We start from the raw sequence: 17,133 nt of genomic DNA, 5'->3' as shown, positions 1-17,133 counted from the left end.
CTTACGTATCTTTAAGTCTTTTCTAGATGATGTATAAGGTGGCCACTGTGTAAATAGCCGTTGTTGTATATTGCTTAGAGAACAACAACAACTTTTGCACAAGCTCTGTATGCCTAACGTTTTTGTTTTTCTGGCATATTTTCAATTTGAGGGGTGGTTGACGAGGCAGACGAGGATCCTGTGACTACAGACAGCTGACTGAGTATGTAAGTGCCCTGGCATGTGTATGAGGACAGTTACTGTCTTACATACTTCTGGATTCTCCTGGTATGTGGCATGTACTTGAAATCTGTCCATTGAATGAATTAATGAATACATGGATGGATGGATGGATGGATGAGCGGATGGATAGATGTACATAAAACGACTGTTTTCAGCCAGGTGGTGGTGGTGCAAGCTTTTAATCCCAGCACTCAGGGAGGCAGAGGCAGGTGGATCTCTGAGTTTGAGACCAGCCTGGACTGCAGAGTTCCAGGACAGCCAAGGCTACACAAAGAAACCTTGTCTCTTTCTCTCTTTCTCTGTCTCTCTCTCTCACACACACACACGCACAATAAGACTTTTCTAGTTTATACTTAAAAATAGTCATAATGTTTGGTCCAGTTGTCATAAGTAAGAAGCAACACTCTTTCTTAGAGTGTTGTATCAGGACTCTTGTCATGACCTACTAGTATGTACAGGTCTAACTTACCCAATCTCTATGACTAATAATTGAGCCATTGCCAAACATCCATGTAATGATTTCCTACATGACACAAAAGTGTGGCTAGAAACTGCTGGACAGACTTCTCAAAGCTTTGTTTCTGCACAAAACAAAATTCTCGTCTATACACGCCATCCTGGCTGCCAACACTCCGGGTGGCTCAGGGGAGCAGAGGACAGCCAACCCATTGCCCTGGTGCTGTCATCCTCCTGACAGGCATGAGGAGCCTTCACTGCCTTTTCTCTCCTGGTTCAAGTGCTATTGCAGGGGGTTCAAAAACATATGAGGCATGTGCCTCTACTTTATAGAGACAGTGTACTTTGTATCAGACCAGAAGGCAGGACCTAGAATGCACATGTTAAAATGGATCGACTAAAGGCACATTGGCTTGATTTCCACTGGAAAATCAAAGGTTCCAAAGAAAGGTGAAATTATGGTTGGCAAACTAAGGCAATCAAATGTGACTATATGAAAGACGTGGCTACTGAGACAAACCTTGAAGGGATAGCAGAATTCCTATAGGCAGAGACATACAAAGGCATTTCAGTGGGAAGCCTAAAGTGAAGAGTTCAGGATTGGGGTAGACTGGTTGAACTTGAGCAAACAAGGGATCCATGTAACAAATTTGCCAAAACTAAGCAAAGTTTGGGTGTGCTATAATCCTAGCACTTGGTGGTCTAACAGAAGGATCAGAAGTTCAAGACCATCCTTGACTATACTGAGTTGGAGACCAGCCTGGGCTACATGAGACCCTGTCCAGAAATAAATGAAGAAAGAAAGAAAGAAAGAAAGAAAGAAAGAAAGAAAGAAAGAAAGAAAGAAAGAAAGAAGGAAGGAAGGAAAGAAGGGAAAAACAAAGGAAGAAACAAACAAACAAAGAAGGATTTAGCTCTGAAGAATGAGGGAATAGATGGCCAGTTGAACTGGCATTGAATTTATAAGGGAAAGGTGAGTGATATGTTCCTGTAATGAGACATTCTGCAATAAAGAAGGATTTTTTTTTTTTAGTTAAGATTTATCAAGCATCAATTGAGCTATGAAAACTTAATATTTGATGCAGTTGTTGGAGAAGCATAGTTTATGTTTGCTTTTGGTTTATGAGTCTTTGTTTTTAAGTCTTATGAAAACCAAATCAAGCTCAAGAGTGTCTAATGGAATTTCACTTCCACTTGAAGATGTTCTGCAACTGGTAAAGCACTCTGGAGTTGAGTTCTGAATGATGAAATGGTATCAAACATCTCCCTCATTCCAAGATGGATTCTATTTTGAAATGGTAGCATTTGGGATTTCTTGGGTTGTAGAAAACAGTTATGAAAAGGGAACAAGGAAAGCCAAGGCAAAGGAAAACCTAACGCAGGTTTTGAGCTGGATTGTCGTGTAAGTGAAGACTCTCTAAAATTATTTTTAAAAGGAAGTGTATGACATTTGGTGCAGGAGGAGGCACTAGAGACAAGGATCCATGGCAGAACTGTATGATGGCTACATCGGGAAACACTTGTGTTAGCTACTCAGAAAGAGGTCCCCATCCCCCAAATATGGCTCAGAAGTATAATTTCTGCCTTTAGAGATGTTTCCATCCAGCAAAATCCTAAGCCTTAATTGCTCTCCCTATGCTCTATAGCAAAGAAAGTTCTGGGTTCTATTGGGAGGTTTCAGTTACTGTGAAGGGTCAAAGGTCAACTTGAAGGGTCTTGGACCAAACCTGACCCCTGGTTTGAGCTGGAGGAAAGCCGACAAGGTTTGTTATTACATCTCAAGCTGGAATTTACCGTTGGAAATGCAGCCTTTGTCACCAGCACAAGGAGAGCTGCTTTGCATTTGATGACATTTTCAAAATGGTGTGGAAAACCTTGACGTTTTTATTAGAAAATCTATAAAGCCCAAACAAATGGTTTCATGCTGCTTTGCCTCATTCTTCATAGGTTCATCGGCAATCCATCATCCCTCCCACTTTTTCCCTGCCCTCCCACTCCCCTTGAACCCTTCAGCAACAACATCTTGCCCACAAACAAAAGAATTGCTCAGCAGAGCCCTTTCAGCCCCCATTGTCCTTTGCCGCTCAACTTCACCCCTAAATCAAGCACAATCATCCCATTTTCACCAGCTCCCTTCTTGAAAGGCCAATCAGTGTTGTCACCGCCTTCCATAACCCCTTTTCCTTCACCTCTCAGGACGCTGTACCACAGAAGCATCCCTTTGGCTAGGAAAGCGACTATTTCTCTGTTCTCTCTTACATTTGCTCCAACATCCATTTGGACCCTAATCATTAGATTAAAAAAAAAATCAAATAAGTGAATGTTATCCCTCTTGGGGAAGAAAAAGCAAGTAGCATTCCTTTCTTCATTGCTGTTTTGAGTAAAGCTCTCATCCATCCTAAGCATAAGATAAGGTAAGTCTTCAAATGCAGCCTTTGCTTCTTGTTCTGTACCTCACCCTTCAAAAAGCTCCACCATCATCCTGCAATCTCTGCCCTTCCCTTGAACCATACTGCATCAGGAAGCTTGCCATTGCTGAGACAGATGCCTAAGGTGATACATTTGAAAAGAAAACATAGTTATTCTGGCTCATAATTTCAGAGGTTTCTGTTTCTGGCCAGTTTGATCTGATATTCTTGGAACTGTGGCAGGGGGGAACATCACGGCAGTGTGTGAGTGATGGAACAGTGATGCCCAGCTCGTTGGAGACAGGAAGCAGTGGAGTTAGAGAAGGAAGGGGTCTCAGCATCTCCTTCATGGACAGGCCTCCAGTCGACTTCACTTCCTTTTGTTAATCCCCACCCACTGAAGACTACACTACCTCCTAATAGGGCCATCGGCTGAAGAACAAGCCTTTAACTTACGTGCATTCAGGAGACACTTGACATCTACAGTGTCACTTAGTAAAGAGACTGCCCCTTGGCTTTCCCTCATCCATCCTGTGGTTTCCCCGGTGACCCACCTTCTCTGCCTGGCTCCCTTTACACAGTAGTAGGTACCCTGCCTCCTCACAGTGAGTGTATGACTGCAGGCTCATTGGCGCTTACCTTTCTAATGCTGCCATTTTGCACAAGTCCGTCCGTCACCTCTGTCAGCACCATTGAATTTGGAACTTGGTTCTTTGCTCCTTCTTGACACTTTGACTATTCATCTTGTCTCTCTGTTTCCCTTTTATGCTCATTTATTTATTTGTCTCTGCCCCAGGGTCAATTGGCCAACTTCTGCATTGTAGGGCTTTCATTTAACGCAAAAAGTGTTATCATGATGCACCCTTGTGTGGTAGGGAGGGTGAGGACACCACTGGCTCCATTTTACAGATGACAGAAATACCCACCTCCTACAGCTTCTCAGACCAGAAAGGGCGGAGGAGACCCAAGTTTTCTGCCTCTGAAACACGCTGCTTTCTCCATGGCATCCCCTTTGAGTTCCTCACATTCTCAGTTCTGATTCCCGGAGTGTTGCCTCTATCATTAGACTTCTCAAGATGGCTTCCCCCACATTGTTTTTCCTCCTCTTGACTCCTACACAATGAGTCACAGTTGAGAGGAATAAATCTGCTGCAAGCCCTGCTCCAACTTAACTCTTAGCACTCTGCAGTGGCCAGCAGCTGTCGTCTCAAAGCTACCATGGTCATCATCGTCTTTCATAACCCACCACCTCTGTCCCCCAAACACTCATCACAACCCATGGCACCCTCCACTACTCTATGAAGCTGGGAGACTTTAGAAGCTCATCAATGTGCTTAGTTCCTCAAATTCAATGTGCTTTGTAGCATTCCCTAGGGTGAAGTGACATGACATAAAACAGAAATTGAAAGACCCAGTGACAGAGCTCCTGATGGCTTAAGTGACCATATCTACACCTGAAACCACATGAGGCAGTCAACAAACTGCCAGTGAAGGAAAACGCTGCAATCAATCAATCAATCAATCAATAATAAATAAATTTATGATAAGTAAAAGTTTATTGTAAGTTTCTTCTTTCTGGAATAAGACTTAAGGACCAGAGACACCCACATATCCACCCCAGCCACTCTGGCCTGGGGAGGCCCCGAAGAAGACACCTAAGTACTGGCCTCAGGCACCAGTACAGTGAAGAGATGTGTGATGGAAATATGGAAAAGATGGAGTACATGATGGAGAGATGGAGGAGAAAGCAAAGCCGTGGGGTTCATACACTGTGGAGAGAAAGGTAGAACTGAAGACTCAACAGTGGTGAGGAACAGGCGGGTATGAGGAGGCCATGGTGAGGTCCTGGCCCAGGCTGCTGCCAAGGGCTATGTCTGGGTCTGTGGTCCTGCTGAAACTGGGATCTGTGTCCATGTCATTGGCCTGAGTTACTATCGATGGCCAAGTGGATGTCCATGGTCTGGGTTGCCACCAGAGACCATGTGGTTGGCTGTGGGCTATTCTGCTGCTGCGAGGAGGACCATGCTGATCTAAGTGGCCTGTGCTACCTCATGTGGCCCTGGGAACATCTGGGCCCATGCTGCTGCTGGAGGCCAATGTCTGGATCCATGGTCCTACGGCAGCCAGGGTCTATGCTGCTGTCCCAGGCCCATGTTACCACCAAAGGCCACACCTATGTGCCTGGTCTGAACGGTGGCCTGAGTCACTGTTCTGAGTTAGCCATGCCCCTTGCCTGGGCAGGGCAGTTGAGCTGGCGAGCTGCCCCCAGGATGTGAATGCAGGAGAGCTGGCTATGGGGTGGCTTGATGAGGGAGAGATGCCCTTCCCTGCCCCTTGCCCCTTGCTGCCTACAGCAGGCAGGAGAGCTGACCCTGAGGTCAGGACAGTGGAGAGCTGTCCCTGCCCCTCACCAGCTGCAGTGCTTGGGAAAGCAGGCCCAGCGCCTCCTGGGCAGAATAGCAGAGCTGACCCTGGTGCCAAAAATCACAGGTGAGCCTGCGGCCAGGACAGGAGAGTAGGAGAGCTGACCCCCCTGACCTTCCCATCATCCCCTGCACTGGTGCCCAGTGCAGTACCAGAGAGCTCCCCCTGATGGTGTAGCCATAGGAGAGTTGGCAAGCTACCTTTCTAGGCCCAGATTCAAGGCTTTAAGTGGACCCACTCCATCTGCCGGAGCTGGTGAAAAGACCAGTTCTGCAGATCTAAATCTGCAGGATCTCCTCCATGACACAGGGAAACAAGAGGGTATCTGAGAGGAGTCCCAGTGAGGATCCAGGATTGAGAGTGTAGCAGAAGCCGGAGGCCTCGACCCAGAGGCATGACTCACTGCAGTGAACATTCGCAAGTGAAGCTGTGCGCATAAAGAGTACACTGTGGGACACACTATGACACACTGCGGCTTCCCTGACAAGATGTTTGTTTTATTTTGTTTTGTTTTGGGTTTACTTTTTGTTTTGGTTTTGTTGGTGGTGGGCGGGGTTGTTATTTTGATTTGGGTTTTTGGGTTTTTTTGAGAGAGGGTTTCTCTGTGTAGCCTTGGCTGTCCTGGACTCACTTTGTAGACAAGGCTGACCTCGAACTCACAGAGTTCTGCTGTCTCTGCCTCCTCGAGTGCTGGGATTAAAGGCATATGCCACCACAGCTGGCTGCTTTGTTTTGTTTTGTTTTGTTTTGTTATATCTTGTTTTATTTTCTTTGGGGGGGTTGAAAGGGTGGAGGGCGGATACAAAGGGACATGGAGATGAGTGGGATTGTAGTGCATGGTGTGAAATTCACAAAGAATCAATAGAAAGTTAAAAAAAAGAAAAAAAAACATTTGGGGACCAAATTCAATAATTTCCCTTCAAGAACCAGCAACAATTCTAAGTATCAGGAAATGAAGGACTATTTTAAAAGGTCCAACTAGCAGGTGGGGGCAGCATATGGAATTCCTGTTACCCGAAGCCTGACGGGAATTCTTTTGTCCCTCATCCACTCCCCAGTTCATCACGTGTAGCAGTGGCATTCTGCTTATCAAGTAGAGCCACAAGAAAGGATGCCTCCCCTCTGATCATTTCACTGGAAGAGCAATCATCACCAGGGCAGGCACTGTCTTCACATGGGGTTATTGTTGGGTGTTGTGGGATGGCATTGAGATACTGGCATCAAGACCCACTGTGCCATCCGTGGCTGAGGAAGCTTAAGTCTGATGACGATGGTGGAATAAGCAGGACTTGGGTAGGCCATGTGGAAGAAAAAGGCTAGTAAGGCCCCTTCGCACATACACACACAGAATTGACCCATGTCCCTCTCCATCCACCGATCCTGTCCATCAGCACCAGCACTATGACTAGAGCAGGACCGGGCCCTCTCCCCTTTCATCTTCGTCCTGTGTGAGAGAGCCATCAGCCAGGGGTTCCCTGTCTTAGTGCTTAGGGGAGACATCAGGCAAATTGCCAACCCTCAGTGTTTCTTTGTCCTAGGGGTGGGTGAGGCGGGGTGAAGAAGGAATGAGAGAGGTGGGGTTTATTTGGTGTCTAAGAGACTGCTGTCCATCCTGACATTGGAGACAGCAGAAGCACCGAGTGTCTGGCCACGTTGTACCCACAGCTGGGAACGCTCAGTTCACTTTCCACCTTCATAATTCAGTCCAGCCCAAGAGATTTTGGTGCCCAAATTCAGGGTGGGTCTCCTCCTCCTTAGTTAATCCTTTCTGTAAACACTCTCACAGACACACCCAGAAGTTTGTGTCCTAGATTCTCGCCTAGTCAAGTTGACATTGAAGAAGCATTCACAGGTGCCTTCCACCCTGTTCACACCCTTCCCATCATCCTCTGCCCTGGGATGCTCATGCACAGGCAACTCACCCAGAAACACCTTGAGCACCCTGATGACTGTAAGCTCCTTTTGGATGACCTCTGCTTGAACATGAGGATATCTTCTTTTGACAATAACCACTTGACCATCTGAGATGTTTTGAAGTATTTAAAAGAAAATGTCCTGGGCACTTCCCAGCTTGGGAGGAGAAAGCTTGGATTTCACTGGAGGAATGGCAGCAGTTTTCATTCCATTGCTGGTCCAAATCCACAGAAAGCATGGGACAGCCTTAGCCTGCAGATAGCTGGGCACTGCCCCTGGCTCCAGAAATTTGTTCTTTTCCCTGTTAGTCATCTGTGTGTCACTGCGGTCCCATACCTGACATAAACAAAGGAGAGCTGTTTTGGCTCTCAGTTTCAGGGGGTCTCCGTCTATCATGTCAGCAAAGCACAGCAGAGTTCATGGCAATAGGAATATACATATGGAGGGGGGTCCTTGTGTCAAAGTAGACCAGAGCATACTGCAGCCGGAACCAGGAGGACAGTTATAGCCTTCAAGGGCCCTTCCCTTGCTGACATACTTCTACAAGCTAGGCACTGACTGCTAAAGATTCCTCAACCTACAGAAACTGAAGCCAGGGAGCCAACACTAGAAACATGTGCCTGTCGGGGACATTTCAGGCTCAAACCAAGGCCATGTTTCTCACGGTAACATGGGCAAGTTTATAGCAGACGGCAGCTGCAAATGTGTGACTCGTTGCCTCCTCCCTCATTTAATTTATTATGATCAGCCTAGATTTAGCACATAGCAATGTTATTAATATATGAAAACATCATATATTATATTATCATATGCACTCAAATATACGCTAAATATACAAATTAGTGGGTTTTCTTGTGTTTGCGTTGAACACATGCTTCAGAGGCTGAGGCTGTACTGCACTTCGGGCCTCTATTTTGAGCAAGGATGCTAATTGTGGCAGCTCCCAGGATTCCCAGTGTGTCTGCCTACTCTCTGAAAGCCCTGTGAGGGCAACCCTGTGTTATAGTCCCCTGAGTTTCCACTGGTTCCCTGCAAGCCATCTGGCTCCTCGGCACTGCAGCTGTACCCACCCTCCCCTGTCCCCCCACCTGAGCTCTTTGACATCCTCCACCTGAAGTAAATCCATCCACCAAGAAAGTCCAAATTTACAACCGAAAATATATATACATACACATATATACATACATATACATACATGTATACATATACATATATATATATATATGTTGCCAGAATATTTTTTCTTTTAAAATTTCACTTAGTCTCATCCTCTCTCTCTCTCTCTCTCTCTCTCTAATTTTTTATTTCCACTATTGAAATACACACAGCTGAATACCGGAATGGGGAGGGGGGCCATGTCTACCCGCATTTAATGACAGTGCCCAATTAGCTGAAGCCTCTTGCCTTGGTGGTGTGTCTCTGGAACATTTATAATTGTCATTAGCTGAAAGAGCAGAGAAGGTCAGAACTCAGGGTCCCCAGGGAGTAGGAGGTTGCAGGCAACAGTGCGGGTCCTGAACGCCTCTGCCAGTCTCATCCCTGAAGAAGGAAGGTGGCGACCAGGGAGTCCTTGCTCACAGTCATTAACCTCGGGTGCAGGGACATTTTGAGTGACAGAAAGAATCAAAGCACCAAGCAAAGGAATATGCAACTGGTGGGGACACGTGTCTTATAGAGGAAACTGGGACTAGGAATAGAGAAAAGAACACAGAGGGCCTGCCTTAAAGGGACATCCTCCTCAGAGGGACCTTTTCCTTCTCTCATCTGGATCTAAGTGGCTCTTTGTCCCTCCCTTTCTGTCTCTTTTCATGGTGCTGCTACTGTCGCAGTTGCCTTGCTTGTGCTTTCATCAGAGCAATGCTATTTACTAACTGGAGCAAATCTATTTGCTAAAGGTGTCACAGCCCAAATCTCTCAGCTCTCCCTCTGTTCATGAAGTACCAGCTCTGACCTCGCCTTCCAATGTATAACCAGCAAGACAAATTGCAGCAACAGGCATGATACCCTTGACCCCTAAGAAGACCTGGCCTAAAGGAAACTTCCTAAATTCATTTTCCATCATGCTGGTCACAGCAAGAAATTGCTCCTTACACTTTGGGGAAGAGTTTTTTGTTTGTTTGTTTGTTTTTGTTATTGTTTTGTTTCTTTGTTTTGCTGTTGTTTGCTTGTTTGGGGTTGGCTTTTGTTTGTTTGTTTTGAAACAAGGTTTCTTTGTGTATGCATGGCTGTCCTGGAACTAGCTCTGTAGACAAGGATGGCCTTGAATTCAGAGAACTCTCTGCCTCTGCCTCTGCCTCCAGAATGCTAGGATTAAAGGCGTGCACCACAACCACCTGGCTCCTTTACTAAGTTCTTAGATGGAGCTTGATAGATGGCTTACCAGTTAAGAGCACTGCCTATTCTTCCAGAGGACCCAAGGCTCAGTCCCAGGACCCGAAAGGAAGCACATACCCTTCTATTACTGCAGTCGAGGGAATCCAATGACCTCTTCTGGCTTCTGTAGGCACCAGGCATGTATGTGGTACACAGACATATATGCAGGCAAAGCAGTCATATACATCAAATAAAAGAAGTAGCAAAAAATAACAATGTTAAAGCCAGGCATGGAGGAGCACACCTTTGATCTCAGCATTCAGGGAGGCAGAGGCAGACGGGCAGGCAGATTTCTGTGAGTGTGAGGCCAGCCTGGTCCACAGAGTGACTGCAGGACAGCCAGGGTCACATAGTGATACCCTGTGTTGAAAAACCAAAGACAAACAAACAAACAAATGACAAAGAGCTAAATTCTTAGCTCTTCAGTCACCCTAGCCAGTAAGAGATAGCATATCCAGGTGGGCAGGAACTGACAAAAGAAAACAGCAATGCAAAATGGAAGAAAATAAGACATCTTTGCCAGTCCAAACAGTTCCCCCCAATCCTAGCATGAACCATGTTATCAAACACAATACGGTATAGATATCACCATATTTTACTACCACTTTTGAAGTACCTGCTTTAAGCAGTTTCGATACACACTTTCTCGTTTAGCATTCTATCATTCCTAGGTTGTGTATACCCCCACCAAAAAATAAATAAATGAATAAAACTCCTAGCATCTCAGAAAGTAAGTGTACATGCAAACAGCACCATTAATGTGATCATTAAGCTAGAATGAAGCGGTGTGGAAGGATACTAACCTAACACAGCTGTGTCCTTACAAAACCAAGAGATAATTCCAGCACTCAGGGAGGCACAGGCAAATGGATTGCTGTGAGTTCGAGGCCAGCATGGTCTACAAAGTGAGTCCAGGACAGCCAAGGCTACACGGAGAAACCTGTCTCAAAAACAAACAAACAAAAGAAATACAAAAAATAAGAAATAAAACCAAGAGACTAGAGCACAGATGTATACAGAGAAAGACCATAAAAAGGCACAGAGAGAAGATGGTCATCCCCAAGTCAGGAGAAGAGAAGCCAGCCTGTCCCACCTTGGTCTTGGATTTCCAGCTCCCAGAACTAGGAATAAATACATTATTCTGTTTAAGCCACATGGACTGTGGCACTTAGTTATGCAGCTGAGCAAATGACAGTATCTCCCCAATGGCCTCTAAGCTGGTGCTCTTGGATTACAACAGGGCTGCATCCCAATCATCCCATTATTGACTGAAAATATCCTAATTCAAAAGTGCATTTCGTCCATGTACAATGACCAAGTGTCCCTGCTTAGCAACACTGTACGCTGTGGACTGTCAGATGTTCTCCGAATGACCCCTCTAGGCTGACCGGCAGCCTCTGGTTTACATCCACACAAAGTCCCCTGCCTCTGAAAAGGATCCAAATTCAAATTGTAAAGTGTATTTTCTGCTGAATGCATATGGCTTCCACACCGATGTGAAATGAAAAGTCTAGAAGTAAAGGCACAAGATTTGGTGATGGAAAGTAACTTGTTTGGGATCCCAAAGTAAACTGGTGACAGAAGGGATGGAAACAGACCCAATTTTGACTCAAAGCCTTGAGAAGAACATGTTGTGTCCCACCTACTAAAAACAGGATGCACACTGAATGGAAAAGACCCTGATCATCCGCTGGCCTCTTAAATCTGCCTGGAGATGGTCAGTGCAGCCTGAGCTGGCTATACTGCAGGTATCATGTGAAGACTGATCCAGGCAAAGAACTGTGGGTCAGCCAAAGGGGCTATCTGTAAGGCCTATCTATGTGGGGCACATAGGGGCCCCCAAAGGCACTTGTATGTAATAAACCAGATACTTTTCATCACACCCTGTGGGCCCTGGGCTACTGTCATTCCATTTTATGGCTGAGAGGCCTGGGACGGAGGTCTGAGGCCAGGTCTGAGGTGGGGCAGCATCCAAGGGAAGTGTATCCTGAGACATGGGAGCCCAGGAACCACACAGCTCTGCGGGGGGGGGGGGGGCAGTATCCCAAGGGAAGGGTCTCCTCAGACACAGGAGCCCAGGAACCACACAGCTCTTAGAGGAGGCCTCCTCAGCAGAGACATTGCAGCTCCCTTGGGAGGATTTCCCCAACCCCCGCTGGGCTGAGGAGCTTAGGAGCCTGAGCCCTGCTCCTTCTCCAGGCATTTCCCAGGAAAGGGTTACCCCAACTCCTGAGCTGCTTAGGAGCCTGGACTCCCGCTGCTTTTGTTTCTTCTCTTCTGGGCTTCTTGGCTTCTTCTGATAAGATAGTCTTACCAGGCCTGGAAGTGGTGGGTTTTCTGAACACCTTCCCACTTGATCAAGAAGACTAACATCTGGAAGGAATGGAACTGGGTATGACTGGGGTACACTGTATGAAGTTTCCAAATAATTAATGAAAATGTTAGGGAAGTAAATAAAAAGCAAATGAAACAGTGAAATGAAAAATATAACAACAGAAACCCCACCGTGACCAAAAGCAACTGGGGGGGGGGGTGGAGGATTTATTTCTTCATGCAACTTTCAGGTCACACAGAGGAAAGTCAGGAATCTGAAGGCAGGGCCTGAAGCAGAAGCCAGGGAGAAAGGCCTGAGGCACAGTAGCAAAGCAATTGGCACCTGTCATCAGCAGGAGACAGAACAACACACCAGCCTGGCTGACCCCCAGCTTGTGAGCTTCCAACTGCCTGAAAATACTCAGAAGTGGACTAGAGCAGAACCTAGGCTGGACACTACAAGGCCTTTCTAAACCAGCAACGCAATGTTTGCTTTATCTACAGGACTATGTTCCAAACTCCCTCGTCAACACCTGAAACTTCAGACAGGACCAGATCCCAAAGACACTCTGTTTTTGTTTATGCGTAGGTGCATACATTCACTGACCTTGTCATCTTGCCGGAGCACTTACCCATCGCGGCCACAGCTTTTGCAGTTTGAAGTGTGATGGCAAAACAAGCCTCACAGTATAGCAATGTAAGTGCATATGTTTTTTCCCTCTATTTCCTTACCCACCTTTCCATGTAAAGAGATACTTTATAGTTTCTCTTTGTATGTTTAAACTGCCATCAGCAATCTGAACTCATGATTTAGTGAAATAAAGGTTACTTGAAGCAAACATTATAATACTGAGGCAGCTGATCTGCCATCCAAGGTGATACGAGACTTCTCCCAGGGAGACCAAAAGAATGCTCCATTCACTCCAGAGAGAGAAGGCACCAATAGACAATAAAATAAAAAAATAAAATAAAATAAAAATAAAAAGATTCTGCCAAGTACAGTTTGGTGAACCAATACATTTATTAGAGTTGCCTGTAGGAACATGGGATACTCAAAAGCAGTCATATGACTGGGAAGTCTCGTGGGTTAGTTATAGGGAGCTATACTCCCGGAGTGCCAGTGTGCCCACCTCTTCCCCACTGGAAAAGAAGCGTCCTTGCCCATAGCAGCTGGCAGCAGCACACAGTAAGGACATCAACACGCCCTCCGCTGCACCAGAAAGCACACAATCAGCCTGGCCTCCAACGGCAGCCTGGACCACAGAAGTCTTTTGAGGAGACTTAATCCAGAGGCTGAACCATTCTTCATCTCAGGTGTCTTTTTGTCGTTCAGAGGCACTGTGTCCAGGAGAGGTACCTGCCTGAGCTCCAGACTGCCGCACACCACGCTGCCCTCAGCACTGGCCTCCCTGCCTGCACCCCAGGCAGCACCATCATGTTTTAGATTTACTTCATCCTGCAACTTGTAATTCATCATCCAGCGAAGTCAGGGCAGGAACTCAAGGGAGTAACTGACGCCAAGGCCATGGAGGAGTGCTGTTTACCGGCTGATGCACCATAGCTTATTCAGGCTGCTTTCTTATCTGCTCAGGGCTTTATCACTGCAATAGAAACCCTAATTAAGACAACTGCGCAATTTACAGTCTTCCCCACACCGCCCTCCTTCCAGCTCTCTCACGTCATGCTAGCCTTTTCTCCTTAGGTTTATCTGTGGTTTTATTAATCTCCACATTTTCAGAATCCTCAGAAAACATGGAAGCTTCTGAGGGAAGTGGTAGAGCTCCAAAGACAAAGACGTCTCTCTAAGGACCTCCATGAAAGCTAGTTACCTTTTCCTTTTTATAAATTTCAAAAGCTTTCTCTAGTTTCCTCTCTTTCTGCCATAGCTGCCCTCTCGCCAATATAAATGTCTTCCATTTGTTCAAGTCTAGGAAGATCTCAGCTTCCAAGAGCTCCTCTTACTCAGAACTTGCCCACTGATTAACACCCTTTCTTTCCGACCATCTCAGCAGGCTTCCTGTCTTACTCCTTGATTCTCTCTCTGTTCTTGCTCTCTACCTATCATGCATAAGCAAACAGATGCTTGTTCACTCTAGCATTCTATATTGAATGTAGATATGAAACTCAGAAAGAGGTGGTGGATTTGGGGAAAGAATGAGTCAGTGGGGCTCCCTTAGACACAAGGGAAAAAAATAAAGTTGGAAGATCACTTTCAGATTAGACGTATTACTCTTCCAAGAGAGAGCTTGGGGGTTCTTTGGAAGCAGAAAGCACAGGGACCTAAAGCAAGGAGTTGCGTCTGCTTACAGAAGTCAAGGAGGTGAGGAAAGGTCCTAAAAACCAAGAACGGGCAGCAGCTGGATAGGTTACATGAGGAAGGAGATGAAAACTGCTCTCCTTGGGGCTAGGGCATTCTTGCACCAGAAGGAGCAGGGAGAGCTGGGCACCAGAAGAACTCAGTATAGAGGAGGTCAGCACCCAAGAGAAGAGGAGACAGAGGACAGGAAAGCCACAAAAGGACTTCAGTTATGTGCCACAAATATCAGGGACTGAAGAGAAGAGAAAGCAAGAACATCCTCCTCCGTGTGTGTGTGTGTGTGTGTGTGTGTGTGATGTTGGGAGTGCCTTCACGTAGAACAAAAGCTCTGCAACTGAACTTGCACCTCTACTCAAGTACATATTTGAATTTTACATTTTGAGACCTGTGTGTAATCCTACCACTTAGGAGGAAGAGATAAGATCAGGAATCCATGACCATCCTCAACTACATAGCAAGTCGAAGCCAGCATAGGTGACATCAGTCTCTATGTTAATGTCCTCTATGTTAATGTGTTCACATTTTCTCCAAGAAGTATAAAAGCTACTTATTTGGAAGCCCCTCTTGGATTAGTTCTCCTCTTTCCTAAATTATGACAGTTTCTTAGGTTTCATCCCCATCTTTGTGCTGAAACAAATATGGCCAGGGCCATAGTTAGTCCCAGTTGTCAACTTTGATACACTTGAGAAAGGGAGAACTTCAACTGAGAAATTGCCTCCATCAGATTGGCCTGTGGGTATGTCTATAGGGCATTGTCTTAATTACTAATTGATAGAGGAGGGCCCAACCCACTGCGGATAGTTCCGTCTCTAGTCGGGTGGGCCTTGGTTGCATAAATAAGGTAGAGGAGCAGAAGCCAAGGCACGAGCAAGTCAGTAGCCTTTCTCCTGTGGGCTCCACTTCAGTCTGTTTTCAGGTTCCTGCCTTGAGCTTTTCCCGGACTTCCCTCAGTGATGGGCTATGACCTGGGGGGTGGATGGCTGAATAAATTCTTCCTTCCCTGAGCTTCTTTTGGCTGTGATGTTTATCACAGCAGCAGAGCAAACCAGAACAGCAAAGAATTCTTGGTTTTCACCTTACATATTCAAGGAGTTGCATACCACACGGCAATTAAAGTTTTTGTGCTCACTCTTGACTGCTCTGTATATTGTTGATTTCCTTATTCTTGTTGTCATAAAGCTGTTCTTGATGTGTATACCCCCACTCCCACCAAACACCCGACCTTGGGGGACAGATGGTACATCTTCTCCTATTTGCCAAGGGAAAGCTATTCAGTTGTTGTTTTTTTTTTTTAATCCATTAACCAAAGTAGATGACGGAAAAGAAGAAAATAAATCTTTGTTGAATAAATCACTTACTATTTAAAAAAAAGCATATGCTTTATCTTTATCTGTTCCTTCCAATATTTTATGTTAAATCATTCTATTTTCCCCAAAGTAACAGAAGTAGACAAAATACATCTCCAAGGATCCACTCCATTCCCACACCCAACATGCTTCTACAAGTACCAACATCTTGACAGTATTGACTCTCATCCTTTTCTGCCGCCCATCCACTTAGGGAACAAAGAGGGCTAGGTGTTTTCAAACACGTGCAAGATATCAAGCTGTGTTTAATGCAAATGCCAAAGGACTTATGGGTAAATGGAGGCTTTCCTTTAATTACACAGCCACAGGCCAACGAAGTTAAGAGTAGGTCCTTAATACCATCTAATGGCCAGGCCACACTCACATTGCCTCCATTTCTCAAACACACAGTTGATATGAGTTCAGGGCCATGCACAGCCCTCAAGGGTTACTTGGTCCTTCTGCCCTTTTGATCCTCTCCTGTCCCATTCAGTCTCAGCTCTCTTTCTGCTCAGGATCTTTTCTGCTGTTGCTTTGTTAGAGAAAATGGTCCGTTTGTGTAAATTCTGATGAATCTGATTGCTTTCTTGAAGTATTATGATCTCTCTCTCTCCCTCTCTCTCTATCCCCTTTTCTCCTGAAAGCTGGCATAATTCGTATTTGAAGAAGTTCTTAGCTTCTCTGTGGAGAGTCACTTATAAATGAGAGTAAGCAATAGGAAGATCATGTTAGGCTAGTCATTGACACTCCTTGGACTAGGAGTTAGATCAAAGGGCAGTGTGGTGGCTAGTTTTATATCAACTTGACACAAGCTAGAGTTATCTGAAAGGAAGGAACCTCAATTGAGAAAATGCCTTCAAGGGGTTTCCTTAATTAGTGATTGATGGGGGAGGGCCCAGCCCACTGTGGGTGGTACCATCCCTGGGCTGGTGGTCCTAGCTTTTCAGTAAAAAAAAAAAAAAAAAAAAAAAAAAAAAAAGGAGGCTGAGCAAGCCATGAGGAGCAAGCAAATAAGCAGCACCCTCCATGGCCTCTGTATCAGTTCCTGCCTCCAGATTCCGGCCCTGCTTGGGTTCCTGTCCTGACTTCCTTCAATGGTGGACTATGATGTGGAAGTGTAAGCCGAATAAACCCTTCCCTCCTCAAGTTGCTTTTGGTTGTTGTGTTTCATCACAGCAATAGGAACAGAGGGATGGGCTGCAAGGACAGAGGAGTGGGCTGCTCCAGAAATGTGCAGAAGAGGAGATTGCTGAGACATGCTGACCAGTTAAAAAGGCTGTGCGTCTCTGAGCTCTGCTAAGAAAGAAAGAAAGAAAGAAAGAAAGAAAGAAAGAAAGAAAGAAAGAAAGAAAGAAAGAAA

Source organism: Psammomys obesus, unplaced genomic scaffold (genome assembly GCF_907164565.1).
Source record: "Psammomys obesus unplaced genomic scaffold, mPsaObe1.curated_primary_1811, whole genome shotgun sequence".
NCBI classification, from domain to species: Eukaryota; Metazoa; Chordata; class Mammalia; order Rodentia; family Muridae; genus Psammomys; species Psammomys obesus.
Note: the sequence above shows the minus strand (reverse complement) of the source record.